This window comes from Schistocerca cancellata, chromosome 8, assembly GCF_023864275.1.
Source record: "Schistocerca cancellata isolate TAMUIC-IGC-003103 chromosome 8, iqSchCanc2.1, whole genome shotgun sequence".
Classification (NCBI taxonomy): Eukaryota; Metazoa; Arthropoda; class Insecta; order Orthoptera; family Acrididae; genus Schistocerca; species Schistocerca cancellata.
Genome location: NC_064633.1, coordinates 271,591,149 through 271,618,334, shown reverse-complemented (window position 1 = coordinate 271,618,334; position 27,186 = coordinate 271,591,149). Strand labels below are relative to the sequence as shown.

Below are 27,186 nucleotides of genomic sequence, written 5' to 3'. Positions count from 1 at the left end.
GTATTGGAGCACCCAAATAGGCAAAATCTTTAGCGGAAATTTTAGGCCTTGTATTATAAACTAAAAAAAAATTGATGATGTTGGAAGGGTTTTATACCTTAAAGTTTTTTTGCGGGGGCGGGGGTTGTGGTTGGTGGCTATTAGCTATCTACAAATTATTATTACTGCTTACTGACGTTAGTAGGGCAGTGATCTGTTATGAGGTGGTTTGAAAATGTGGGGTACCATATATAATTCCACTTTTCAGTCCTTGTGTTTGGAGTGTCTTATTGTAAAATTTAAATTTTGTCTGGTTTATCCAGTAATTAAGGAAAGGATGTACACTACTCACTGCCTTTTTGTTAAGGCAGATAACTCAGGGGAGTGATATAGCAACCAAAAAAAGGTGATGGTAGAGCTAGTTGCATTATTTATTTTAAAAGATGTATCATGGCTCAAGCATTATTATAAAGTTTTCTCCATTTATTGTGGGTGCATTTAGAATGGAGATATGACCACATTCAATCCCTGATTCAGTAATTCACTGTAGTTCAATATTTGATGTGTGAGGCATTGGGATAGGCCATCCTAAAAATACAACATATGAGCGAGGTTAGCTTTCTTCAAAGGCTGGCTGTTAGTTATTAAGCAGAGCCCTGAAAAACTAAGTGAGGCTGGATTCTTATATATAGGTGATGGGGTCCAGGCTGCATCCTCTTCTAGGGTTGCTAGGAAGAAACATTCGATCTGTGGGTTGAACATGCTGTTTGGTTTTCGAAGTGCCCGTTCATAATCGCTGTAAAGGTCAAAGAATTTGTGGATACTATTTGTCAGAACAAAGATGCGAAAATTATTGCAAGACAAGTGGCTTACATTAAACCTCAATATTTTTTTTCTTAAAACAGCATCTGAGTGTCACAAAACTGTAAGAGGTTCCATCACTACCCACCTGTGTAAAAGCTTCTCCCAGGAAGAAGTAGCAGTAATGTTCATCCCATGTAGGCATATTGTTGTTTGTGTTAAATGTGGACCTCCGCTTTCCTCGTCCTCTCTGTGCCAGAGACCTATTTCAGCAACTGTAAGAGCTTTTTTTGTAGGAATTAGCATTATTTTTACCATCTATTGCTGTTGAAATATGATCATAATAAACACATTAATTTTAGTGATACACAGTCACTTAAATACAGCTTTCCATGAGTTTATAGATATGTAAGCAGGGCCATCCTAGATGAATGTTTTTCTGTATATGAATCTAAATAAAAATAAAAATATGAGACTCCACATTATTATTAGTGTGTGTATGAACTACCCCCACACTAGATTAAATTTTTGATATGACGCTGAATGATTTTCTTTCTGTTCAAATGGCTTTGAGCACTATGCGACTTAACTTCTGAGGTCATCAGTCGCCTAGAACTTAGAACTAATTAAACATAACTAACCTAAGGACATCACACACATCCATACCCGAGGCAGGATTCGAACCTGCGACCGTAGCGGTCGCTCGGCTCCAGAATGTAGCGCCTAGATCCGCACGGCCACTTCGGCCGGCTTTCTTTCTGTCACACCAGAAACTGCTGCATATCTCATATGTAGACTGAGGGTCAACACATAGTTGGAGAGCTGGTACATAACCTCCTTGTCTTTATGGTAAGTATTAATATTTATTACAATGTTACAAGTCCAGGAAGTAAGGATCCAAAACAAATTCTCATGTTTTGCTCATGTTAGAGAGATGTGTGAATATTTTACCAGCTGGTACTGCAGCGCATTGCTCTGGTCCTCTATCCCCTCTAGACTCATGTGACGAATTCATGTAAAATCATCGTTAATAAAGCATTAGAATTACTATCTGCCGGATCTGGTTGATGGGGAATAAGACAATTTTGAACTAAAATATTTTTTTTATGCATCTGTAAAACCATACACTGAGGACAGTGAGTGATCATCTTTAGCAAAAAGCAGTGATAGTGGGAACACTTGTGCCATAGCACTGTCAGAGCTGCATCCTCCACAATATACATCTCTTGATTACAGAGTAAATCCAATAAAGTATCACCACATGTCTTTCCATACTCGATGCGTTCATTGCTACTTATTGTTTGGTGGCGATTTCAGAAATGGCAAATAGTTCCAGAAAATACAACACACTGTCTTGGGGAGCTCCCTCAGCTGAGTCATATTCATACCTTTCTGGTACAGTGACGTTGTTTCCTGAACAGTATTCGTGCTTATACATCTCCTAATTTCTGGGTATCCGAATAAACTGTCATGTGCTTTCCCATCATCACGTCTCTCTAGTCGTGCTAAAGGCACCTGAGAATACATTCCTCTGATGGATGCTTGCAGGAAAGTTCTCCCTACTCCACATAAGTGAATCATCAATTGGGCGCAGGTGATCTGGACAAGTGTACAAACAGTGAAGGAATAATGGAATTATCTGCAGTGTTGTAATTATTAACCCCTTTTTTCTATAATAAAAAATTAATATACACATCCGTAAGCAATGTAAATAAAAAAGAAAAAGTTATTATCAATAAAAGGACGTTCTCATGACTTGTTGGCCATAATATAGCACACTCACCGACTGTAATGCCAATATTGGTAAGAAGGCAACACTTCACCTCAATACACACATCCTTAAACTATGTTAGGAAAAAAGTAAAAAAAATACTATCAATAAAAGGAGGGTTCTTATGAGTAGTTGCCTGTAATATAGCAAACTTAAGAGTTGTAATGCCAATATTGGGAAGAAGGCAACACTTCGCCACATATGTTGTAAAACAGCCTGTGCTCTTGGAATCAATATACATGTCGTGGCTACTGATTATTAATGTTTGCTAGTAGAATTTTTTTCAGCATGAGGTAGAATGGTGCGTTATTTAATCGAGTGCTTTGATAGTTTATTTATCTTCACAGCACACAAGCTGGTGGTGACATGTAAAATTACAGGTATGAGGCGAGCTCATGGCATGTCTCTCATGGACGCATATCAGCATCTGCGCTATCTCCCCATGAGTCTGGCATCATTTTGCTCTGCTACATGCCTTGGATGTGTCACTTCACACACACACACACACACACACACACACACACACGCACGCACGCACGCACACACACACACACACACACACACACACACACATCATGCTGAGCATCTGATGAATAGTTAGCATAGTGTATTATTGTTTAACAAAAAGAACATTATGGCAGTGTCCCACCAAAGTGCATTATTTTCAACAAAGAATTCGAATACTTGGAGAGTTTATTTCCAATGATTTTTTTCTCTGGCTTCCTGAATTGGTGCTGTGTGAAGATGGGATGGTTGCTAAGTGCATGGAACTGATGTTGGCGGTACATGTGTGTCCTAACCAAGGTCATCGTGATCAGGGTGTAATATACTCTTCGCTGGCGACAATATCTCGACCACAAAAAACTGTTCGACACTTTCCATCATCTGGATCTGATATTTCTCTCTTCAACTTCACAATTATTTTATCTTAATGCTGTTACTGCCTATTTGACTTAAAAATGCTCACATCAACTCTTGTCAGTAGATGGAAATGAGCGTATGGCGTCAGTGGCCGGGAGTTCCCAGTCGGGAAGTTCGGCCGCCAAGTGCAGGTCTTAATTGAGTGCGACGCCACATTGGGCGACCTGCGCGTAAGCAATGGGGATGAAATTATGTTGAGTACAGCACAGCATCCAGTTTCTGAGGGGAGAAAATCTCTTTCCCCAGCCGAGAATCGAACCCAGGTCCCCCTGCATGGCAATCCAAAGCGCTGACCATTCAGCTAATATGGCGGACCTCGTCAGTAGATACAACCATACAACATTCTTCCAGTAATCAGACCCACTGGATTTATGTGCTCTTGAAAATGGAACTCACTTCCTTCCATTTGATTTTACTGATGCAAGGTTTTCTAGGGGCTTCTTGATTTCTCTAAGTATCTGTCAGACAGAAATGCAGGAGGACTATTTCATGATTGATTTTTAGTATGTTTTGTTCTGATTATATATAAGTGGGTATTTCCCAGATATTTAGCTTCTTCTCTGAAGCCTCCGTCAGTATCCATGCCTCGCTGCCATACATAAGAAATAGTTTGATCATTGTTTTGTAAAGTGTCAGCTTTGATTTTCTACTTAGGTTCTTACTTTTGAGCATGGAGTATTGTGCTCTATATGATCTGTTGGCAGCCTTAATTCGATTTGCTATATCTGCCTCCACTTTGTTTGCTGATGTTATTACTGAGCCAAGATATATAAAACTGTCTACTCCTCCAAAGCTGTACTCTTTTAACTGGATTTTTATCATCTATGTTTCGTCTAATTCTCTCAGTTACCATGAACTTAGATTTTGCCTCGCCAATTTCTAGACCAAGGTTCTTGGCAGCGGCTTCAAACTCTCTGAAAGCTGATGTAAAAGCCTCTGTAATTCTAGCACTGATTACCACATCATCTGCATATGCTACCCCATTATTACAGTGTATGGAAGTTCACTGTATCTGCCATCGATACTGGGTTCTTAGGTGCTCCTCAGTTGTCTATATGAAGGCGGTAGAGCAGCTTGTGATGGCTTTTTTCTTTTCTTTTTTTTTGAAATGATGAATACAATGTTCTCCAGCCTCCAAAAAACTTGCTGATTTATTATGTTATTTGTTGTAAAATAAATATTTATTGATGATTATGGCTTCAGTGACTTGACAAACACGCTGTTTTGGGAATGTAGTTACTCGCAGAATAGCCCTATAACAAAAATTCTTCCTTTCAATCTTTTTCTGCTGTTAGTGTTTCATAGCGGTCTTACACGGTGTTTATAACTAAACTTTCAAGACTTGAGCTAATGTAGACGAAAAAACTATTTCACCGTAAGAGCATCAAGCTTTATAGGGATGACATTCAGACTGTTTACCATTTGGTACAGTGAAACACATGCACACATTTAACACGAGTCTCTACAAGGTGAGCATGGCTTAGTTTCACTGGGCGGAGAGACTGTTTCTGCAGAAGAAAGCAACAATTTCCATTGATGCAGCACATAGATGATACCTCTCATCTAGGGATAACATTACTTCAATGTCACTATATCGTGGATTTTCGAATACTATCACTGCATAAAACTCACAACGCACATACAGATGTTCTTGTAAACAGCATTGTTTGTGATGAAATGAAAGTTCTCATGCAACTGGGTGGGTGATTTATCGATAGCTATTAATAAATTGTATTTAGTGGAGTGTTGGTAGCAATTTATTTCCAAATATAGATGTTAATGGATGCAAGGAAAATAATTATTTTTCCCTTTTTTTCCTCAAGCAACATTCTGGCCAGGAGTGACAATGACATAACCATTAATGCCGATTTCTCTCTTCTGTACTATCTCATGACACAAAATAACACTGTCCATGCCATTTCTGATTGTAATGCTCACTACATTCAACAAATTTGACGGTTCATTCTTCCATTTGTTGTAAAATAAAGTTACTTGACAACCACTCTGTTATAGAGTCTATGTGATCCTATAACTAGCTCATGTTAATGCTGCCATTCATTATACAGCTTGGCTATGTTGATATCAGGAACTATATATATATATATATATATATATATATATATATATATGAAATTACAGATTTACAGGAATAATGCGCTGTGGGCTCTAGGCAATGTAATTACAGACATCGCCACAAACTCGAGCATAAGTGGTGCACGGCGTAAGTGCAGCGTCGATGTCCACATCGATGCTGGCATCTTAGCAGTGCGAGAACATCCTTCCGTTGATTGGACAGTTTTTAAAAAATAATTTGTTACAAAAATTGATCAATTGTCCTCTCACAACAGAGAACAGATTTCGATTAATTTCTATTGGATGAGAACAAAATTGCAGTGTGTGTGTGCAGGGAGGAACTTAATTCACATTGGACAACCTCATCCTCCACCTTCATTCCATCCCCTCCTCTTGTCTCCCTTGGGTGGACTTGCCACATGGCGATAGTGACCTTCAGAATGAAATACAAAGCTGTAATATAACAACGCTCAACAACTGCTGAGTCAGCCGTTTGGGCTCTCTCTCCCACTGCCCCTTTACTCACCGGCCAATGGACGAGGCGGCTACATGTTTACGGTAGCTACCGTAAGACAGCCGTCGGAAGACGCACAAAGCGAGTGGCGAATATTATGGTCAGTATTATTCGCAAAGCGAGGCGCAGACACAGCCACAGTGGGAATTAGTGTTGTGACAAAGCAAAGTCGCTATCCAGTTAAAAACATTTTCGCTGTTAGCTCGCAGCCCAGCTACGAATTTGGTCGCGGAAAACGTCTTCGTGGGAAGTCGAGACGGCTTGCTATTACGTCATTAAATTTGTTGACGATGAGGAAGAAAAAAATGGTTTAAATGGCTCTAAGCACTATGGGACTTAACATCTGAGGTCATCAGTCCCCTAGACTTACAACTACTTAATCCTAACTAACCTAAGGACATCACACACAGCCATGCCCGAGGCAGGATTCGAACCTGCGATCGTAGCAGCAACGCTGTTCCGGACTGTAGCAATTAGAATCGTTCGGCCACAGCGGCCGGCGATGAGGAAGAAAAGAAGTGACGGAAAGTGCAAGAAAAATATTAAACATCAGTAATTTGCTAGTGTGCAACTAACGGTTGGAGGGTGACGATGCTGAGCGGATGTAGATTGGAGTATCTACCCCAAAGGAAAAGACGCAAAATACACGCAATAAATATTCCATTCGCACACTCATCCCTAAAATAAATGAGGACGCTGAGTGTAACCTTCTTCATTATCATGTAGCCAATGTTTTTTGGCCTTGGGTTTAATATTTTACGCAATGAACTAAAACTGTGTGTTTTTGCTCATTCACTGGAACCCAGTATTACCTTGGAGTGTTTTACACAAATGATCGATACTGAAAAATTCCTTACAACGGATATCTGTTTATTAAATTAGCTATTAATTTTTCACTATTTCAACTGTGTTACCACTCGTCATAACTGCATTAAAGGAATCACGCAGTCAACAACAATGAAGTAAGCTATCTCGTGAGGTCTCATTTAGTGAGGCTTTAACCTGAAGATATCAGTATGCTCCACACCGGTAGTTCTTTAGTTGAAGGGGGAATGCCCGAAGCCTGCTAAAGGGGTTGGACAGTAATATGGAAACACCAAAACAGCGCATTAATATGCCTAATACTGCGTAGGAAATCGGTAGGCATCAAAGCACCCTCCAGTCCTTTCGGAATGAATAATTACAAGTGCTGTATGCTTTTCAAGGGAATCTCATACCATTCTTCTTGCAAGATAGGGGCAAGTTGAGGTAACGATGATGCAGGTGGATAGCGATCACACATCCTGCTCTCCAAAGTACGTAGAGTCTACAGCTCGTGGTCTCGCTGTCGCGTTCTCGCTTCCCGAGCACGGGATCCTGGGTTCGATTCCTGGCGGGATCAGGGCTTTTCACCTGCCTCGAGATGAAAGGGTGTTTGTGTTGTCCTCATCATTTTATCATCACTCATGAAAGTGGCGAGTTTGGACTGAGCAAAGGTTGGGAATTTGTACGGCGCTGATAACCGCGCAGTTGAGCGCCCCACAAACCAAACATCATCCTCATCATCATACAAAGTAGACTACAAAGGCTCAATAATATTGAGAGCCGGTGACAGTGGCGGTCAGGAGAGATGCGACAGTACATCATCGTTCTCACAAAACCAGTCCTGGATGATGTGAGCCGTATGAACAGAGGTCTTGCCGTCTTGCGACATTGTACCATGACATAGAGCTCATCAGCTGAAATGGTCACTTACTCCTCCGCAATAACGCAGCCTTGTAGAGTAACCATGATGTCCGTTTGCGGTCAAATACAACAGCGATACCTACAGGCCCGGCTAGCAGCAGCATGTATGTTTAAGCACCCAGTTCTCGCAGTGTTCCCGTATTTTTGTCCAATTCGTGTACCTTGGCCGCAAGGAGAATATCTCCCATCATAATGGTCATCGGCGACAGTGTGGGAAAGGTGCTATGCACTTCGTGCCGCGTGCCGGAAGGGAGAAGGAACTCCGAGGCTATTTGAAAACACCCAACGGATGTGGGTAGGCAGTGTTATTTCCCTATTAATGGTAATGTACTTGGAAATTCACCTGGGTGCGTAAGGGAGCGAAGGGGGCGAAGTGACCAATATGAGCAGATCTCTGTGGATGTCTATGAGACAACCAATCAGCAGAGAGGCAAAGAATGTGTATTGAGGTATGAATGCTGTGAAGGGAAAGGGTGAGCTGGTGTTACATTGCTGTTGGTGACCCAAGGACAGATTTGAGAGGGTCGAGTGCGGCGAGAGACGTTGAGGCATCAGAGGGTACGCTGTATGAGAGAAGAAGATCTTTGGTAGAGGATTGGAGGATCCATAGTTTTGTGCTACTGTGAATAGTTTCCAGGAGAACCTACGAATTAGTGAGATTATTACTGAGACTTAGCAGCGTATTAGTACTACCTAAGTTAAGATATGAAGCCAGGAATAGCTGAGCATTACTGTAATCATTACTCTAATAGTGTAACTTTGGATTTGAAATTTAATAAAAGAAGTTTACTCTCAACTTACGTTGACGTTTTCTTATTAGTATAAGCGGTAGTCAATTGAAACGAAATAGATGAAGACACTTGTATGTCCATAACCTACACCAGTTATCCAAACAGGGATAGGGAACCTACAGTTTAACATGAAATTCGAACCACGTTTATTTCTGGCAAATTCTCACGCCGTCGAGAGGCGAAGGTCAGGTTAAACCTAAGGCTGAAATATCCGTAATAGGACCGAGACTTATTCCCACAACATCCATGGTTCGAGAACGCGCTTTACCGCCACACCATCAGGCCTGACATGTATACGGGTAGTTAATCTACAGGTTTTGACGAGAGTTTTCAAGTATCGAAATTATGTGACATAAATGGCCGTATCTTTTGAATGCATTGAATTAGAAACTTCATTTTTTTTACGCCGCCAATGAATCGTTGACCTTAATATGTGAGACAAAATTTTCAGCTTGACGCCTCCATCCGTTCCTGAGAAAAATGGGTCTTGACAGACAATAGATAGATGGACAACAAATTGATCCTATAAGGGTTCCGTTTTTACCGGCTGAGGCACGAAAACTAAGTAAACTATTTATTATTTCAAAAGTACTCGCCATAACTGTTAATACATTTACCGCACTGTGAGACAAGACGGACAGTGCTTTAATGGAAAAATGTTTGCAACCGCTTATGGAACCATGTTTGTACTCAGGCTTGCATTTCTTTGTCCGAAGCATATTAACGGCCTCGAATGTCTTTCTTCAGGGATCCAAAAATAAGGAAATCGCTTGGGAAGAGATCGCGACTGTATGGAGCCTGTACAGGGTGACAACTATTGAACTATGTGAAATAAAATCGTCATAATTTATGAACGGTTTGCGTTAGGACGTTGAAACTGCACGGTTGGCCGTGGGGCATGATGGGAATTGATATGCGCTGTTTGCTTTGGTTTAGCGACGAAGCCCACTTTCATGTGGATGGATTTGTCAATAAGGAAAACTGGCGCATTTGGGGGACTAAGAATCCGCATTTCGCGATCGAGAAGTCTCTTTACCCTCATCGCGTGACTGTATGGTGTGCTATGTCCAATCACAAAATAATCGGTGCGATATTCCTTGATGGCACGGTAACTAACGAACGGTACGTGTAGGTTTTGGAAGATTATTTCATCCCCATTATCCAAAGTGACCCTGATTTCGACAAGACGTGGTTCATGCAAGACGGAGTTCGTCTCCATCGCAGCAAGAGAGTGTTTGATGTTCTGGAGGAGTACTTTGGGGACCGTATTCTTGCTCTAGGACACCAAGAGGCTACGGGCACGGGCCTTGACTGGCCGCCATATTCTCCGGATCGAAAGACATGCGACTCCTTTTTGTGCGGCTATAATAAAGACAGGGTGTGGAGCAATAACCTCAAAACGATTTTTGAGCTGAAAACAGACATTCGGGAGGTCATCGACAGCATCGATGTTCCGACACTTCAGCGGGTCATGGAGAATTTCGCTATTCGTCTGCGCCACATCAGCGTCAATTATGTCAGGCATATCGAACATGTCATAACCTAAATCCAAATATCTGTAGTGACGTTTACATGTTGAATAAAGCGTGTGCACGCCGTTTTTTGTAACCAATTTACGTTTTTTTCATATAGTTCAACAATTGTCACCTTGTATAAGGGCTTTCCAGCGAAACTTCTGCAGCGAACTCTAAAGAACCTATAACCCTCCTATCTCTCCGACTAACTACGCTTTTCTACATGGTCGTGTACCTAAGTCCCTAATCTGTGGGGAAAAGGGATCTACTCCGAAGAATACAGCAAAACCGAGAGAAGTAGATGAAGCTATAACCGATTCGTCACTGCTCAGTACTTCACCAATGACGATTAGCAACATAGTTCGGTTAACTTTATATATTTTTATTACGTAAAGTAATTTTTAATTAACAATAGTTAGTGGAAAATTTGGGAAAAAAGATATTCAAAGTATGTCATTAATGAAAATAACCAACGGTCGCCAGTTCCTCACCTGAACAAGAATAATTAAATTGACACTGAACTTTATACTCGTAAGCAATTTTACTAAGAATGGTTATTGGCGGCATAACGTAGGAACCGTACCTAACGCACACTTTCATGTACTTCACACCACAAATGTCACAGTAGTCAAATAATAATCAAATAGCAAACATATAAAACATATTATATTAATCTTCAAAGATCAATTAAAGTATGATTGTTTACTGGCTGTGGACAGAAACGTTTTGTTCCGTTACTCACCGTAATACTGACTGTTCTAATTGTAGCAAACAGAAAGATTGTTTGAATTTACTCATTCGTAAAGACTGTCATTTACCTAGCAGTTACTCTGATATTTCTTTGCAATAAAAGTTATAAATTATGCCACAAGCTATAAAGTAGAAACTGCGCTTTGACAGTGAAATTTAGTGTTCAAGTTATGTAATTTTTTATTACGAAAGTAACTCTATTTTTAGGAAATAAATTAATACTGGCTTTTGCATCATTCTGTTTCTGACATTATTCATACTACAGCCAAAGATTTCATTATTACGTAATTGCCCAAAAGTCGGAAAAATTATCTTTTGATAATCTAATAAATTAATGTTCACTTTATTTTCAGTTCATTTTCCGATTATCTCGGTTCGTACAAAGGAATGGGATTGATACTACTTGAATAACGACATAGGAAAATAATTTACGTGACAATATGCACGAAAACAATGTTATTTAAGCAATAAAATTCCAACTACGCTGATCAGCCTATTACACTTATAGTTTATAAGTCTAGATCTTACATAACTTTATGATGCCGTTGGTTTGTCGAGCGGCTTCATTTGGCGGTAAAATAGGGCAGAGGTTGATCTTCTTGCCATACCATAGCCAATAACAAGGGCCTACAGTACTCTTGATGTTACGTGAATTACTGTTGCTGCATGTGTACTGTGCCCAGTAAATGCCTTATACATAGCTTGCCCATATTAAACATCCGCCAAAACAACTATTTCAGTTTTCACTGCTCCGCACTTCGGAGACAGACTTTGTATCTCCGCACTTTTGCATAGCCACACCGGCGAATACACGCAACCAACGACAACAACAGTTTCCTCACGACTCCGAACTGCTACTTTTGTGGCACGCTCGCACGCCCAACGATAATGCATTTACAGTTTATTATACTCTTTGACAATAGCTTTTCCCTGACTAGGCCAGCGTGTCTACTTACAAAATGTTAACGTCCCATACGTATTTTCTTTCTTAAATAACAAATAGCATTTGTTACTTGACAACATATTTACAAGAATAACATTCAGCACAACGAATAAAATAAACTTCGGAAAACACGTAGAAAATGTATGACCATCCACAGAGTTGTGGTGTTATAAACCTGCCGACAAAATGCCCGTCCACATGTTGACAAGGTTATTTTGATGACGCTGCAGAAGTCTTGCTGGGAAGTCATTGCACATCCTCCCTATAGTCCCGAACTCTACTCATGTAATTTCCGTATTTTTGGAGCCCTGAGGAAAGATATTCGTGGACGTCGATTTGCTTTGGACGAAGAGGTGCACGCATGCGTACAATCATGGTTCCGGTAGGCAACTGCAAACATTTTTCCATGAAGGCACTGACGGTATTTTCTCCCACTAGGATAAATGTATTAACAGTTATGACGATTAGTTTTGAAATAATAAACAGTTTGCTTCCTTTCTTTCTATCTGTCTCATTTTTATTTGACTATCTATCTATCGCTTGCGCCTTGTCCCGCGGTTACGCAGAGTCGGCCATAGTTAACCGGATTTGGCATGTTAATTGTAAGGAGTGGCCGGATGCCCTTCCTGCCGCCACCCCGTACCCCCCCAGGATGGAATAAGTGTACCCCAACTGTCTGTATCTAGTGTAAATCGTGAAATAGTGCGAACGTGTTTTCAGATGTCTGCGATGCGTATAACTGAGGCGGAATGTGGGGACCAGCCTGGTATTCACCTAGTGGGATGAGGAGAACCGCCTAAAAACCACATCCAGGCTGGCCGGCACACCGGCTCTCGTCGTTAATCCGCCGGGCGAATTTGATCCGGGGCCGGTGCACCTACCCGAGTCCAGGATGCAGCGCGTTAGCGCGCTCGGCTACCCTGGCGGGTGTCTCATTTTCATTTGACTGCCCCATATAATTAGTCTATCCTTCCTTTAAAATTTTTCAACTCTTTGTGTTGTCATCGCATTCCAATTTGTTCTGTAATAATTCGTGTGTAGCAGATCTTAATGAACAGAAGAGTTGTTAATTTAATCCGATATATAGTTGCGCAATTTCCATCGTTGATACCCCTACAGTTCGCCGATTCCTTTTATAGTGAGGCTGGCGAAATTGATATACAAAATTGATTTACAACGCTGCAGTAGTCTGGACTCTACCGAATCCAATTTGACGAAAGCTAAGGCGGTATTTTGGTGTCGCATATCGCAGCCAGCCTGGTGAGTTATCGACTCGAGTTACGCACGCAGTGTCCCCGAGACCCAGTTCGGCTATCAACAAGAGGGCCTCTGTCAGACGACTAACGCCGCGACCCCCAGGCTGAGCGGGGCAAAGCCGCACTGCTGGAGACAGAGGTGTACAAATTCTCCTTCCAGCCTGCCTGCCCGTGTCTCCGTCGTAGCCATTAAAGCAGCTCAACCTGCCGCATCCGAGATACACGAGTACACGTGTACCGAATCACAGCGGTCAAAGCAGGCCATCCTGGGTTTCCAGATACCTGGCGACTTTCACGGGACCCGTTCAGCCTGATGCACCTGACAACAGGTTGCACTTTCAATCCGGCTTGACTACAGAATAGCGTAGTAGATGTCTGCATAGGCAGTTTCACTGCAGCTCATTTAGCGTAACGGTGGAAGCAGCAAAATAAACTAACCATACTTACACGAGACTGAGGAGAAATAAAGAATTGACGAATATACAGGGTGTGGGGTGGCTGGCTAATTTTAGCACCAGCTGATGTCTCCCTCGAAAATTATCAACTTTGGATTCTACAAATTTTTTCGTGTAAAGCTTACTTTTCGAGTTATTCTGGTTTGTCAACTTAAAATTTACACCCTGTATACTAGTCACGAAAGAGAACCCAAGTCGAGCAGGGGAAGAGTCATCGTTTGTTAATGACTCAGCTTCAAATAAATCAATAGGTGTCGCGTAATGCAAATTGTGTAAAAAATTACTAAACTCTCATTCGGGAACCTCGGGTAGGTTACGACATGTTTCCAAACTTGATCATTTTCTTCTCTCCACAAATGTTTTGAAAGAGGACAAAGACTTAGTGGCTGACAAGTGTGTGAAATGCATATTAAGGTCTTGAGACCATTTAGCAGTATACAGGCTTTCTAAATTTAGGACACACATTAACTGATATAGGAAAAAAACATGGCTCAGTGGATATTAAAAATCACATTCTGGTTGTATCCGACGTAGTGTGAAGAAAGCTTATGATAAAAGAAAAGCTTTTTCTTTCAGACATGTGTTCTTTAAATTAATATAAAATGCAAAACTAACTTCGTGTTTGCAAAAACGCCTTTCGGAAATTTAGAATGAACTATTAGAATGAATTCAGCGAAACCAGAGTTCGCATCCTGGAAAAAAGTAGTTAAAATTGGTATAACTGGGTCTTATTTGGCTCGAAAACACCAACGTTACGGAAACTAGACTACCAAAACTCTACTTTAGTTGGCGTTGTATTATAACAGACATCTTCGGGTTCTTAGCTGCAAAGGATGGTTCTCATTACTAGGGGGTGTTCAAAAAGTCTCTCCGCAGTGTGCTGTATGCCGCAGTGGTTCAAATGGCTCTGAGCACTATGGGACTTAACCGCTGAGGTCATCAGTCCCCTAGAACTTAGAACTACTTAAACCTAACTAACCTAAGGACGTCACACACATCCATGCCCGAGGCAGGATTCGAACCTGCGACCGTAGCGGTGGCGCGGTTCCAGACTGTAGCGCCTAGAACCGCTCGGCCACTTCGGCAAGTTACTAATTTACTGAATATTCATTTTTAGTCACAAATTTTCACATTAAATGTTGAAAGTGTCCCCCCCCCCCCCCTGTTGTAGAATACACAGTTCAGTTCGTCTAATCATGTTTCCAAACACAAGCTGTAACATTTCTTCTGTAACAGAAGCATGAAAGTGGATATTGCAGTTTTCAATTCATCGATGCATTTTGGACGGTCTTTATAGACAGTTTCAGTCGCTGCACCCCAGAAGAAAAAGTCAGATGGTGTTAGGACAGGTGATCGTGGAGGCAAAAGTCCCTGTGAAATTATGCGATCACCTAAAACATCAGCAAGCAGTGACATTGAAACGCGAGCAGTATGCGCGGTTGCACCATCTTGTTGAAAATAAGCGTTCCGTATTTCTCTGGGTACAGAATATCAGTGCAATATCGTTGTGCGTTTATTATTTCATTGAAAAATATGTGACCCGCAATCCGACGTCTAGAAATTGCAACCTAAACTCCTATTTTCACAGAATAAAATGGTTCCTCATGAACACACAATGGATTTGCAGTACCCCACACAAGAGAATTTTGCGAGTTCATGTACCCGGATAAATGAAACAACGCCTCACCAGTGAAAAAAGTTTCATTAAGAATATCCCTTCCATTCAGTTGAACGAAATTTTTGAACCATTGACAACAATGCAGTTTCTTGCCATGATCAGTATTTTTCAGTTCTTGCACGTCATTTTGTATGGAAAAGTTCTAATTTTTTCCTTACAGCTAAATAATACGCCGAATAGGAAAAATGGGGCAAATAAAATCCACCACTTCAGTCCTACACTGACCCAAAATTAATACACATTCTGCTGAGTCTCGTCTTGTGATACTGGGGTAAAAAAGACTTTTCATCAAGTTCTGAGCCTTACTCATAACACTAGAATGGAGGCATACTGAATAAACTGCTACGTAGGCAGGGAAGCAAATAAGATTCCTGTAGCCTGCTTGGATGGGAGCAGAGCAGCCTGCCCGTTCTGCTGATAACGTGCGGCAGCTTGCCTGTCTGGCTAATACACAAACATGGGCAGGTTGAACGTGGGATGCGTACACATCTGGCTGGAGACTCTAACGGAGTGCAGGAGAGAAAGGGTTTCCATACGCCATTGGTTTGCATGCTATAGCTTTTTTATTTCTTAGTTTACTAGAGGAAGTTAAGGATGCAGAGATGCTTGGAAACTTTCTGCATATACATCAATACTACGCAAGTCACCTGATGGTGCGTGGCAGAAGGTACTTATACCGCTAACTGATTCCCCTTCCCCGTTCCACTCGCGAATGGCGCATGGGAAGAACGACTGTAGGGAAGCCTCTGTACTGGCGCTAATTCCTTGAATTTTCTGGTCGTGGTCCTGTCTCAAGATATACACTCCTGGAAATTGAAATAAGAACACCGTGAATTCATTGTCCCAGGAAGGGAAACTTTATTGACACATTCCTGGGGTCAGATACATCACATGATCACACTGACAGAACCACAGGCACATAGACACAGGCAACAGAGCATGCACAATGTCGGCACTAGTACAGTGTATATCCACCTTTCGCAGCAATGCAGGCTGCTATTCTCCCATGGAGACGATCGTAGAGATGCTGGATGTAGTCCTGTGGAACGGCTTGCCATGCCATTTCCACCTGGCGCCACAGTTGGACCAGCGTTCGTGCTGGACGTGCAGACCGCGTGAGACGACGCTTCATCCAGTCCCAAACATGCTCAATGGGGGACAGATCCGGAGATCTTGCTGGCCAGGGTAGTTGACTTACACCTTCTAGAGCACGTTTGGTGGCACGGGATACATGCGGACGTGCATTGTCCTGTTGGAACAGCAAGTTTCCTTGCCGGTCTAGGAATGGTAGAACGATGGGTTCGATGACGGTTTGGATGTACCGTGCACTATTCAGTGTCCCCTCGACGATCACCAGTGGTGTACGGCCAGTGTAGGAGATCGCTCCCCACACCATGATGCCGGGTGTTGGCCCTGTGTGCCTCGGTCGTATGCAGTCCTGATTGTGGCGCTCACCTGCACGGCGCCAAACACGCATACGACCATCATTGGCACCAAGGCAGAAGCGACTCTCATCGCTGAAGACGACACGTCTCCATTCGTCCCTCCATTCACGCCTGTCGCGACACCACTGGAGGCGGGCTGCACGATGTTCGGGCGTGAGCGGAAGACGGCCTAACGGTGTGCGGGACCGTAGCCCAGCTTCATGGAGACGGTTGCGAATGGTCCTCGCCGATACCCCAGGAGCAACAGTGACCCTAATTTGCTGGGAAGTGGCGGTGCGGTCCCCTACGGCACTGCGTAGGATCCTACGGTCTTGGCGTGCATCCATGCGTCGCTGCGGTCCGGTCCCAGGTCGACGGGCACGTGCACCTTCCGCCGACCACTGGCGACAACATCGATGTACTGTGGAGACCTCACGCCCCACGTGTTGAGCAATTCGGCGGTACGTCCACCCGGCCTCCAGCATGCCCACTATACGCCCTCGCTCAAAGTCCGTCAACTGCACATACGGTTCACGTCCACGCTGTCGCGGCATGCTACCAGTGTTAAAGACTGCGATGGAGCTCCGTATGCCACGGCAAACTGGCTGACACTGACGGCGGCGGTGCACAAATGCTGCGCAGCTAGCGCCATTCGACGGCCAACACCGCGGTTCCTGGTGTGTCCGCTGTGCCGTGCGTGTGATCATTGCTTGTACAGCCCTCTCGCAGTGTCCGGAGCAAGTATGGTGGGTCTGACACACCGGTGTCAATGTGTTCTTTTTTCCATTTCCAGGAGTGTATGTGGAAGGAAGTAAAATGTTGTTCGACTCTTACCGGAATGTACTCTTTCGAAACTTCAATAGTAAACCTCTCCGTGATGGACGACGCCTCTCTTGTAACGTCTGCTTCTGGCCGCGCGGAGTGGCCGTGAGGTTTAGGGCGCCATGTCACGGACTGCGCGACCCCTCCCGCTGGAGGTTCGAGTCCTCCCTCCGACATGGGTGTGTGTGTTGTTCTTAGCATAAGTTAGTTTAAAGTAGTATGTAAGTCTAGGGACTTAGCAGATTGGTCGCTTAGAAATTCACACACATTCGAACAATCTGCTATTGGAGCATCTCTGTAACGTTTTCAAGCCGACTAAACGATCCCGTGACGAAACGTACCGCTCTTCGTTGGATCTTCTCTATCTCTTCTATCAGTTCTAGCTGGCGAGGGTCCCAGATTGATGAACAAAACTGAAGAATCGGTCGAACTAGTGCCTTGTATGCCACCTACTTCGTGAATGAATACATTCCCTTACGGTTCTTCCTATGAGTCTCAGTGTGGCATCTGCTTTTCTTACAATTTGTTTTATGTGGTCATTTCACTTAAGGCCGTTCTGCATAGTTACTCTTAGAAATTTTATGCTTGTTACTTTATCGAGAAATTTGTCATCAATAGTGTAAATGGACAGTAGCACGTTTCTTTTCCTATATACGATCAATATATTACATTCATTTACGTTCAAGGTCAACTGTCAGAGCCTGCACCATTCATCAGTCTTCTCTAGGCCGTTCTGCAAATGGCTCAAATGGTTCAAATGGCTCTAAGCACTATGGGACTTAACATCTGAGGTCATCAGTCCCCGAGACTTAGAACTACGTAAACCTAACTAACCTAAGGACGTCACACACATCCATGCCCGAGGTAGGATTCGAACCTGCGACGGTAGCAGCCGCTTGGTTCCGGACTGAAGCGCCTAGAACCTCTCGGCCACAACGGACGGCGTTCTGCAAATGGATACTGTCTTTTGAGCCACCTAAACCATAACATACAAATAAAATCAAATAAAATCTGTTCCGGTGCTTTATCGCTAGTCATTCGTACTCTGCACTGTCTCAGACGCAATCATGTGTAGCCGCTTTGTAGTAAGAAATTCTGTCCCATTTACCATATTTTCCCGATGGCGGACCCAACATCTTCTTACTCGTTCCTCGCACCTGACAAAACGAAAAAAATAAAGAAACCGCAATATCTATGAGTACAATATCAGCGAGTCACAATTGTGAGTAGCCACTTCACGCAAATACCCAAGTTATAGGGCTATGAAATGGAGTGATAATATAAACTCGATAGTAGATAAAGCCAATGGCGTACTTCGACGCACGGTTAGAACACTCGGAAAAGTGCAGTCAGTCTACGAACGAGGTTGTTTGCGAACCACTCGTGCAAACCATTCTAGAATATTTCTCAGGCGTGTGTGACACATACAGAATAGGATGACAGGGGATAATGAACATATTCAAAGAAAGGCAGCACGTTTGGTTACAGGTTAGTCTGACCCATGGTAGAGCGTCACGAAGAAGCTGAGAAACATAGACTGGTAGACGCTTGAAGAGAGACTCCAACTACCTCCCTTAACTTACCAAACAACTTTCAAGATCCAGCATTATATGAGGAATACAGGAGTATACTAAAATCCTCTACGTATGATTCTGTAGGGAGCGTGAACACAAGATTAGACTACAGCGCACGCAGAGGTGTTTAAGCGACCCTTCTTCTTGTGCTCCATGCTTGCATGGAATGCGTAGACGACTTAATAGTTGGTGCAATGGAAGTACCCTCCACCAACTACTTTGTAGTGGTTTGTAGATTGTAGATGTAGACGTAAGAGTAGAAGAACAAACGGCGTGACGAGCAGTTTCAGTGCAAAATAATGGAGCAGAAGTAGCTCAACAATTCTGAGGAGTTATTCTGTTAGGGCGTCCACCTGATCATACAAAGACGTGCTGAAAAGTAATGCTCCCGAATTTCTTATTCTGTTATCGAAATCGGTTGAGGTGTTACATGTCATACACATTAGAGGTCTGCAGATTGGGAGTTTTGCTCGCTCGCATCCCCGCTCTCGAAACGGGCAGGCTGTGGTCGAACGAGGAGCCATGGGGAGCACAGCGCTTGGGACAATTTTGGTAGCAGTTCTGTGTCTGCAGGGTGGTGTTGGTTGTGACATACTCCCACAAGCTGGTGCATCTAAATTCTCGTCGCTTTAGTTACACTGTAGCCATAGATTTCTGGGTAGTAGTGCCTAATGCTGACGTCATTGTGGTCCATAAGAGAAAATAGCTTACTTTATTTAATAAAGAAAATTTCACAACTATTTGGAGTTTCACAGGAAAACTATGTAACTACCAACTTGTGTAATGAAAAAAGCACTCTGTCTTCAGGCCACAAGTGGCCCATCGGAACCATCCGACCGCCCTACTCAATTGGCATCACGAGGCTGAATGCACCCCGAAAAATGGCCACAGCGCATGGCGGCCGGAAGGTAATGAAAAATCGCATTGCTATTTTCTATAACACTATCTCTGTCATTGATTCAAATGTACTTATGTGAACTTGACCACCTAAGAAAGTAGAAATCTACCAGAAGGTAGTTTGTCTGCAGATTATTCCTTGTTACTGTAATTGCAATGAATCGACCCGTTTCGGCCATCCTGATTTAGGTTTTACGTGATTTGCCTAAATCACTTCAGGCAAATACCGGAATGGTTCCTTTGAAAGGCCACAGCCGACTTCTTTCCCCGTGCTTCCCTAATCGAATGGAACCGATGACCTGCTGTTTGGTCCCCTCTCCCAAATCAACCAACCAACCAACTCGTTTCGGAGCAAGAGATCACAAAAATATAAGACGTTACTAATGCCACGTCATAACTTTGTTCTAGCACATCAGCATTCCATCACACGTTTGACGCACTGTATGTAACACCTCATCGCTATCAGAAACAGACATTTTCAATACTGGGAAGTGCGACCACAAAAATGTTGCTATTCCGTGCAACGTCAAATTTCGTCTTTCTCCTCTATGACACGGAGACAGCGCTCTTTCATTGCTAGTATTATCTACAGTTAATAGACGGTAATGCGACAGTCATACTTTACAGCGAAAATACCTTTGACACTGAAGCTGGCGTTTTGCAATGAAGTGCAATTTTCATTTGCTAGACACACAGCCTATATTAAACTAGAAAATTGCGTCAGCAGCAATTTAAACGTTCCTCTTTATCTTAGGGGTCCTGTATTAAATCATTTTTCAGTTTGTGCACTCATAACAAAACAAACGAAACTGTTGGAAGTTTCACGCCTTCCAGTACTCCTATTGAATTTTTGAATGGCTCTCAAAATGTCACGTGATCTTTTGCAGGGTTGTTGTCGTAACCGGTAAGTTTTTCAAATGGTTCAAATGGCTCTGAGCACTATGGGACTTAACATCTGAGGTCATCAGTCCCCTAGAACTTAGAACTACTTAAATCTAACTAACCTAAGGACATCACACACATCTATGCCCGAGGCAGGATTTGAATGTGCGACCTTAGCGGTGGCGCGGTTCCAGACAGAAGCGCCTAGAACCGCTCGGCCACTCCGGCCGGCAGTGACGCCTCTTTCGGGGAGCATTTCCATAACTTTATCGTACCGCATAACCACAGACTGCAGTATTCTAAACAAGCTGTTCCACCGACTCTCCGTTTCTTGCTTCAAGCTCGTCTGCATCGAATTCACTTCACCAGTTTTCTTCATGAAATGTGAAGTATATCTGGCAGCATAAGTCGAACAAACCACTGCAACCTCGTTTATCAAATAATCGTCGTCGAAAATGTGTTTCAGAATTTTTTCCAAACGCTGAAAGGATGCAGTGTCTTGCATACATTAGCACCTCGGTCAGTGACAAATAAAATCTTACTAAATTACTGGGAATTTAGTCCTAACAATTAAATAATGTTTCCTCAATGTAATTCCTAATAAATTCATCAGATTTTTTCTTCACAGAAAAGAGACTTGCCACTGATATATTTCGCAGTGTAATCTTGATAAACAAAGTGCGCAGTAATAGATATGTAACACATTTTTCCGGTATGTATCGATCCAAATACCCGCTGTGCATCCGTATGCATTCAAGCCTATTGCCTGGATAATACTGGGAATCGTATTGGCCTATTTTTATCGACTTGTCTTTAAGTTTATCGTGAGACTGCCGTAGGATTAGGCAAAATATTCGAGACGCCTGCATGTCCCAATTCTGAACCGACGTTTTCAAGCTCCTGACGTGAAGCGCGAAATTCTTCACCAAATATTAATGTAATTGGACGAAGATCTCTGGTACTCATTTCTACGCACCTTTTTCTAAATTACCGTAGCTTTCAATGAAACTGGTAATGCTTCAGAACATACACTGTGTCATGTTCTGCAGACGTGTGGTGGTGGACTTGTATGACGGGAGAGCGGGGCACTTGCCACAGTGCATGTAGTCGACGTTCTCATCGGTCACTAATAAAACCGCCTCCCAGTCATTGTTTACAACCATCGTCTTTGACACTCAGAATATAATCTTTCGAAGCGAGTTTCACTTTCGCACTAACCTGGATCACAAGTTCACGCGTCATGATCCAACAGAGCGACTGAACAGCGCTGGGCTACTAGAATAGGCGGCTGGGCAAACCGAGCATGAGACGCTCGAAAGAGCGGTAAGAAGTCCTAGTGCAGTTTCTCTCTCAGTTCAAAGCGGCTGTATTGACATCTGCCGGACTTCCGCGGAAGTAAATGCACCGAGAAATTCGAGCGAGCGTAAACGTCAGACGCAGACCTCTAATTGACATTACTCGATCAACTTTCCTGCTTCGTTGATACAAGTCGCAGCCCTCTGCTGCTAGATGCCTCCGAGTTGTAGCGTGTAACATGGCAGTGTCTAACGCAACTATACTGGTGCGTGAGAAACAGCATACTGTAATCGAGTTTCCAACCGCAGTAGAGTAATTACACACGTGCAGCATGACGGTGTCAAACCACACACGAGCACTCAGACTTCTGTAACAATCGATGCATTGGTCCGGTGTCATTGATACCTAGCGAGGTAGCGCAGTGGTTATACACTGTAGTCGCATTCGGAAGAAAGACTGTTCAAACCCACGTCCGGCCATCCTGATTTAAGTTTCCCATGATTTCTCTAAATCGCTTCAGGCAAACTCCGGAATGGTCCCTTTGAAAGGGCATGGCCGACTTCCTTCGCCATCCTTCCCTAATCCCATGGGATCGATGACCTCGCTGTTTCATCGCCTCCCCCAAATCAACCACCAAACCATTATAGACCATCCTCACACAGTTCCGACCTGGACGCACCAGATTTTTATATGTTTCCAGAACTTAAAGAACACCTTACAAGACTTCACTTTGATAGTGATGAAGTGGTGTAAGCACAGGTGACGTTGTGGCTCCATCATCGAAGCCAATTTTCTACAGTGACGGTATCAACAAACTGGGTCTCTCGTTGGGAGAAATGTGTTCGTCGCCAGGGAGACCATATTGAGAAATAAATAAGCAGACATGAAGAATAAAGATGTAAAATGTTAATAATGTCTGTTTTATTTTAAAAAGTTTCAAGAGTTTTCACATAAAGAATTGGGAGGCAATACTTTTCAGCATGCCCTCTTAAGTCAGTGGGAGAAATTGTAACACAAAAGCCATCGAGTTGGTATTTATTTCAGCTGTTAATATAATTAACACAATTAGTAATTTTGGCTTCTGATTCTTGCTTATTTACAACCAGTAACTGGTTTCTTGCGAGGAGAATGTGCTAGAGCACTGAAAGGCATAAAATAGACGGCCTTCCCTCAGAATAATCAACATCCATGGGTGAAACAGCCATACCAGAACTGATGTGCAGGATACACGAGTATGACGAAATATCCTCCGAGTTCAAGATAAATCCTGACGTCAAAGAAGGCGGGTATTGACGAGTGTGAATATTAACCGGACCATTAGTTTAATAAGTCATGGTTGCAAAATATTACCTCGAGTGGTTTAGTGAAGAACGGAACGACTGACTGAAGTAGACATGGGATAAGACCAATGTCTGAGTTCCAAAGAAATATGGGAACTCACAGAGAATACCATTTCTATGACTAGAAGTGGTACATGTGCTATGCTATTTGGGGAGCAAAACAGCCGATGATGGCCGAAGTAGAGAGCTTATGAAATGTAGACTGACAACTGCAATGAAAGAATTTCTCTGAAAGAGTAATTTGTTAATATCGAATATATATTTAAACATCATGCACGCAAACACACAGCATAACAGCACTGTAGAACATGCACAACTAGATATCACTGAATATACGTGCAAAATTATATCATTGTACGACACATAGTGTGGGAGATATGGCGTCATAGACATTTAGATGCGTGAAAAACTTGCTTTTGCTTAAAATAAAGTGCAAATTAGCCAGACTATATTCACCCAGCGTTGCCTAATCAGAGCACTTAGCGACTTCCACCAAACTTTAAGGATAATTTCAAACCTTTTCTCAAATTTCTCTTACACTCCCAACGTCAAATTTCTCTTACACTCCCAACGTCAAATATTTCACGCATCAACTCACTTGCAAATTGATTAGACGTTTGAAGTTATTTTTTACATGGGAGTTCGATTTTTGAAAGACTCGCTGGTGCACTGGTTTGTTTTTAATAGAAAAAGACTATTTCTCGCCAGATTCGACACGAGTGAGAAGTTAGTTAATCCAAATCTTTCGTAGTGGAACGAAAATGAAGCTCTACAAGTAACTAATAAACTGAAAATATAGCTGCATTTAAGGACATGGCCACATGCTTCCCGCTTGTATCTCAGTAACGCCACAAGTCATCAGGACATATAAGGTTCCTCGATTTGCTGATATACCAATGTGAACTGTTCTACGTGTCTACGTGGACTAGTGAATCGCTCGCAGCCATGTTAACACGGCGTGAGAACAGTGGTCGTAAGAAGATCTCAATCGACGAGGACTAGAGACAAATGCCACGCCTTGTTAATAACAGTCACTTTCGAATCGGACAGGGACAGCTGCTGTCAGTGAATACAGATCCATCTCAACCAGTTTCCGAGCGATCATTGCGAAACGAACTACATGCAATGATATTTGGAACCGCGTTCCTCGCAGAAGGCCATTTCTCACAGTAGCACGTTCAGCTACACGTCACATATACACCAAATAACACAGGAATTTGACAGCAGCCGACTAACGGCGGGTAGTGAAATGGAAATAAGCGTTTGGCGTCATTGGCCGTGAGGCGCCTTGCGGAGCAGGTCCTGCCGCCGTGGTGCAAGTGTTATTATATTCGACGCCACATTGGGCGACCTGCGCGCCGGATGGGGATGAAATGATGATGAAGACAACACGACACCCAGTCCCTGAGCGGAGAAAATTCCCCGACCCAGCCGGGAATCGAATCCGGGCCCGTAGGACGGCAATCCGTCACGCTGACCATTCAGCGTGGCATGCACCATCGGTCCAATGGGCGTTTAACCCGCAATGTGTTGACGGTGTAGTTCAAGTTAGAGGTGGTTCTTGGATGCTATGGGACTGTTTTTCGAACCATGGTTTGACCCCACTCGTGCAGATTAATGTGAACATGAACCATCATCTGTATTTCAAATATTCTCAGTGAGCAGGAGTTGCATTTTCTTCCACATCTTCATGAAGAATAGTCTGGACACTCCCGCATGTCAACATTATAACAGCCGTGTTCCTAGGGCTTGCACGCATATGTTACTGGTTTCACGAACAATCAGCCTCCCTATCACACCTCGACTAGTCTACTGTGTCACCCGTTCCCATAGAAAATGTCTGGGACTGTTCGCAGCTGTGAATGTAACGTAACAATCAAGATTAACGCATTTTAGTAGCTGTGCTTATTAGTAATCACCAATAAGTGATTTTAGCTTGACATAGTATATTTGAAGAAACCTGTCACCTCCCTCCTTTGGTGAACTGACGCCATTATCAACGCTTAGAGGTGGTGTTGGACAGTATTCGCGTGATGTCTGATGGTGGTGATGATTTTTTTTTTCTGGAACGGTTACAATTGTACTAGGAGCGTTAAATAAGTAACGCAAAACATTTTTTTCTCGGCCAGTTTCGGTTGAAAAAATGAAGAATTTGTTGTGAGACATCGTGGAATATTCTCACTCCAGCCCCTATAGTTTCATGAAGCTCCGATGTTTGCCGCCGCTATATGTAGCCTTCAAATTAGCGCCTATAACGGAGGTGCGTTCCACCAGAGAGCTTTCAGTGAGTTTCTTTCAGCGAAAAACAAGAGCATCGCAGATGTTCATAGACACTTGCAGAATGGCTACGGAGACCTAGCAGTGAACAAAAGTACGGTGAGTCGTTGGGCGAGGTGTCTGTCAGCATCGCACAAGGCCGCGCAAAACCTATCCTATCACTCGCTTGCAGCCAGGCCACACACAGCTGTGTGGCTCCAGTAACGTTGCAACGTGCGGACACTCTCAATCGAGGCGATCGGTGGATGACAGGCGAACACTTCGCTGCTCAACCGGATGGCTCTGATGGTGGTGCTGCCACGCTCGCCCACCCGTTGGTGCACTCAAGGGCGTGTGGCTAGTGGGTTCCTCGCCGCCTAACAGAAGACTATAAAGAGGAACGAAGGACCATCTGTGCAGAATTCCTCGCACGTTACGAGGTTGACCGCGACAGCTTTTGTCGAACACCGACACAGACTATGAAACATGGGTTCATCACTTCGAACGGGGTAATCCATGGAGAGGCATCACATCTCCTCTCCGAAGAAAAGTTCACAGCTGCACTCTCAGCTGGTCTTCCCTTATGGCGCAACGATCAACTCTCAAGTGTTGCTACGCTCAGGATATTGAAGAAACGACGTCACCGTGTTCGTTTCCACAAAAATACAAATGAACGTCTCCTTCTCCATGACAACGGAAGTCACCACACAAGCCTGAGTACCCGAGCTCATAAAACTTCGTTGGACTGTTCTTCCTCATACACACTACAGTCCGGATATTGTATATTCCGACTTCCATCTGTTTGGCCCAATGGAGGAGGCATTTTGCGCGTAGCAGTAAATGGATGATGGGGAGGTTATTGATGCAGCAAGTCGTCGCTGGTTCCGACGTCGACCAGTAGAGTGATAGCATGAGGGCATACAACCGTACAGGTGGCGTGAGGCCGGAGATTATGTTGAAAAATATGATTTTGTAACAAAATAAGTGGGGAATAATATGGTGTATTGGAATAGTGAATGAAGTTATCCTGTTTTCAGAAAAATAATGTGTTGCATTACTAATTGAACGCCCTTGGTTCAAATGGCTCTGAGCACTGTGGGACTGAACATCTGAGGTCATCAGTCCCCTAGAACTCAGAACTACTTAAACCTAACTAACCTAAGGACATCACACACATCCATGCCCGAGGCAGGATTCGAACCTGCGACTGTAGCGGTCGCGCGGTTCCAGACTGAAGTGCCTAGAACTGCTCGGCCACAGAGGCCGGCAACGCCCTTGGTATTAAAAGCTTCATATCTTTGGGCTTTTCGCTACAAGCTCATGTCGATCAACCTTGCGGCTCTTGTTTTAAGTCAGTGTGAAATGCCACTGAAATAATAGGAATTTACGGTTGTACGGTGGGTTGCTGCGCCATGTGAACGAATGGAACAAGAACAGGATATGCATCTACATCTATAACTATACTCAGCGAATCACCGTGAGGTGCACGGCAGAGGCTACGTACCATTGTACCAGTTATTAGCG

The 27,186-nt window shown here is 43.3% G+C and overlaps 1 long non-coding RNA gene across 2 annotated transcripts in view; it reads right to left on the bottom strand.

Annotated features, from left to right (window-relative positions):
* Nucleotides 1–352: 352 nt before the first annotated feature.
* Nucleotides 353–27,186, bottom strand: part of LOC126095179 (uncharacterized) — a 64,601-nt gene continuing 37,767 nt past the window's right edge. For both annotated transcript variants that reach the window (XR_007521918.1, XR_007521919.1), the window contains exons 2-3: nucleotides 929–1,043; nucleotides 353–775 (exon numbers count right to left, since the gene is read on the bottom strand). This is a non-coding gene — a long non-coding RNA (uncharacterized LOC126095179). The remainder of the gene's footprint in view (nucleotides 776–928; nucleotides 1,044–27,186) is intronic.